The sequence below is a fragment of the Cebus imitator genome, unplaced genomic scaffold (assembly GCF_001604975.1).
Source record: "Cebus imitator isolate Cc_AM_T3 unplaced genomic scaffold, Cebus_imitator-1.0 Scaffold614, whole genome shotgun sequence".
Taxonomy (NCBI): Eukaryota; Metazoa; Chordata; class Mammalia; order Primates; family Cebidae; genus Cebus; species Cebus imitator.
In genome coordinates, this window is record NW_016107929.1 from 502,622 (window position 1) to 506,152 (window position 3,531).

General features: G+C 48.3%; 1 protein-coding gene across 1 annotated transcript in view; it reads right to left on the minus strand.

The window, feature by feature from the left end:
• The window catches only part of CLSTN3 (calsyntenin 3), a 29,627-nt gene that overhangs the window by 2,841 nt on the left and 23,255 nt on the right, over positions 1-3,531 (minus strand). The window lies entirely within an intron of this gene.

Consider the following 3,531-nt stretch of genomic DNA (forward strand, 5'->3'; position numbering starts at 1 on the left):
TCTGCCTATCTGCAGGCAATAATGCGTCCCAGATCTCCATGTCAACAGACCAGACCCAGGGGCAGTGCCTCCACGGGCAGATGGGCCCCGTGGCTAAGCCCAGGCTCTAGAAGGTGTGGCGATCCCGCCCTCAGAGTGGAGGCCAAAGCAGGTGAACCTGCTCTAAGCACACAAAGATGACAAGCTAAAACCTGGTTTGTGCCTTGATCAATGCAGTGTCCCTCCGAGCACCTGGCCTAATGAAGGAAATGACAGGCTGATTGCCAGGAATAAGAAATGACCACAGCAAAGACAAAATGCAGACACTCTATCTACAAGCAAACAAGTCTGGCTAATTAGTTTAAGATGAGTCAGGAGGCCAGGGAAATGGGAGGATTTTTAAATTAGCTACAGATAAAAATCAAGAATTTAAGAAGTACGCTCAACTCCTCTTGCTCCATGAGATCTGAGCAGTTAATTCTGGCCTTGAATAACTTTCAGAGCCAATATTAAGGGGTGATTTAGCAAATGGCCGGTGGGATTGTGAGCACACTGTTGAAAGCCCTCCCCACGGCCCCACATGGTGCCCTCTTTATGAACAGCCTCAGGAGAGACGTCTTTCTGCTCACATCCCACAGCTTCTCATGAAATACTGTTTGGCTCCCATCACGGCTTTCAGAACTGCTCAGATTTCCTTTTGCTTTAGCTTCAAAGCAGCTCAGAATCAAAATTCTGGCCCATAGTAGCAACTGCACAGCATCTCACAGAATGTATGTGATGAGCTGACTTTATTCCCTGGCTTCAACTGAACCTTATTTCATCATGACCTTTCCCTCTTCACTTCCTAATTCATTTTCTTTTTGTCCTATTGCATTGTAACTCTTTCTGCAAAGCTTCAGATGCTTGTAGGAAACAAAGGAGGGAAATTATTCTCAAACTTTTAAAGATCACATGGGATTTTTAAAAACCACTGATACATGGCTCCCACCCCCTAGACATTCTGGGGTGTAATTTAGGTGCCAAGAGCTTTTAAAGCTCCCCGGGTGATTCTGATAGGCATCAACATTTGATATGAGTAGATGCATAATTCCCTCATCACCTTGGCTCACTCTTCTCAACCAACCTTATTCTCTCTAACCATAAACACCCCTGACCACCCATCTACCCCCATTCTCAAATTCTCATTTTCTCTCATGCCCGTCCAAAACTCCCTTCTATGCCTCAGGTCCAAGCTTAAACTCGGCATGTGCCACAAAGTCTCCCCTGACTGTTCCAGTTCACGCTGATCTCTCTTTGTCTAGTGCACTTAGGAGATTTAGAGAGATGGGCCTCTGTCCCGCTGGAGGGAAATGTACCCCTCCCTCACTGCTTCTGCATGTGTAGAATGGTTTGATATTGTGAAACCACAGTTCTGCAACACAAAGGGAGCGAACACCTGGTGGAGTCAGAAAAGGCACGGAAAGGGTTTCACGTGTGGATGGCCCATCAGCTCAGGCATGTCAATCACCAGTGCCCTCAGGGAAGCTATAAACTCTGTGTCCTACTCAGGCCAAAATAAGAGAAGAGGCAAAGGAAGACTGCTGCTCTCAACTGAAATCTGAGGGAAGCTTGATCAGCCTGGACATGAGCTCAGAACAAAGGATGGGGAGACTGGACTTCACTGTGGGGAAGTGAGAGGGTGTCACTTACAGACCTCCAGGGGCTGAGGGGTGACAAGTGCTGCCTGCCAGGCCAGCCCATGCAGGACAGCTAGACACTCAGGGGAGAAGGTTCTGGGCACTTAAAACAAGAAGCCCCTCACCTGGGGCCTCATGCCAAAGAAAGTAAGGATCGAGAATCTCACCAGTCGGGAGGCACCCCTATCTACCTTGAGCCTGATCAGAGTAGCAGGACCTAGTATCCAACCCAGAAAAGACTGAGTGCAAAGATCCCCAATGAAAGAACTGGAGAAAGTGCTACTGAATCACAAGAAGGAAAAAAATATACAGCTGCCCTCAAGAGTTTATTTAAAATAAATAGTTTGCTCACATGCCTCTATTGACTAAATACTGTGGGAAACTTCTTTGAACCTTTGCAGCTCGGCTATGCCTCACATTCCCCCCTCATCCCCACTTCCACCTACTTGCTCTAGTGAATCACACAACACTGAAAGGGCCTCTGTAAGTCCAAGTGCAGCAGCTCACACCTGTAATCTTAGCACTTTGAGAAGCTGAGCCAGGATGACGGCTTGAGCCCTCGAGTTCAAGACCAGCCTGAGCAACAAAGTGAGACCTTGTCTCTACAGAAAAATCTGAAAAATAGCCAGGCATAATGGCATGCATCTGCTCCTCACGGATGCTAAGGCAGGAGGATTACTGGAGCTCAGGAGTTCGAGGCTGCAGTGGGCTCTGATTACCACCACGGCTCTCCAGCCCAGGCAACAGAACAAGACCCTGTCTCCCATTCCCAAAAGTCTCTGCACTTGTTTGCAGAGAGAGCAAGGAAGAAGGGAGCCAGTCCCAGAAAAAAGAAAACATAAGAGACAGTGTGGCTGGACACAGTGGCTCACGCCTGTAATCCCAGCACTTTCGGAGGCTGAGGTGGGTGGATCACAAGGTCAGGAGTTCAAGACCAGCCTGGCCAATATGGTGAAACCCCGTCTCTACTAAAAATATAAAAATTAGCCATGCGTGGTGGTAGGCGCCTGTAGTACCAGCTACTCAGGAGGCTGAGACAGGAGGATCGCTTGAACTCGGGAGGCAGAGGTTGCAGTGAGCTGAGATTGCACCACTGCACTCCAGCCTGGGTGACAGAGTGAGACCCTGTTTCAAAAAAAAAAAAAAGACAGCATAGGTAGTGGTCACTGCATGAGGAGAGGAAGTCAGACTGAATCCTGGGGGCATCAGAGGAGCTGGCCTCAGTCAGAAAACCCTGGGAAGTCCCTCAGGGGCTCCCCCTAATTATGTTCAACTCTAAAGTAATGAGACTAATTTTTTTTTAAAGCATCCAACATCTGGGGAGAGGGGTGAGGACCACAGTTAGTGCACAGACTGGAATCACGCTGCCTGGATTCAAACCCTGGCTCCACTTACTTTGTAGCTGTGTGAACTTGGGAAAGGCACTTGAACTCTGCGCCTCTGTTTCCTTGCCTGTAAAGGGGATAATTCTAGTACCCACTTCATTGTTTGTTTGTGACGGCTAAATGAGGTCATCCCCCCAGCATGGTGCCGGCCACACAGTGAGAGCGCCTGTTTGCTATCACTATCATTGCATCACATATTGAAATAAGTTCTGTACTTTTACACAGTGTTCAGAGACCACAAACTTCTTCCAAGAAAGCACTAGTGGACTCCTTCGAGAACTGCCTTCAGAGCCTGTGACACAACCTTTCGACTTTTTTCAAAAGTGACTGATCTATGGCCTTTGAGAGTAGGTTTAATGTTTAAAAACTTAAAATTAGGGCCGGGTGCGGTGGCTCAAGCCTGTAATCCCAGCACTTTGGGAGGCCGAGGCGGGTGGATCACGAGGTCAAGAGATCGAGACCATCCTGGTCAACATGGTGAAACCCCGTCT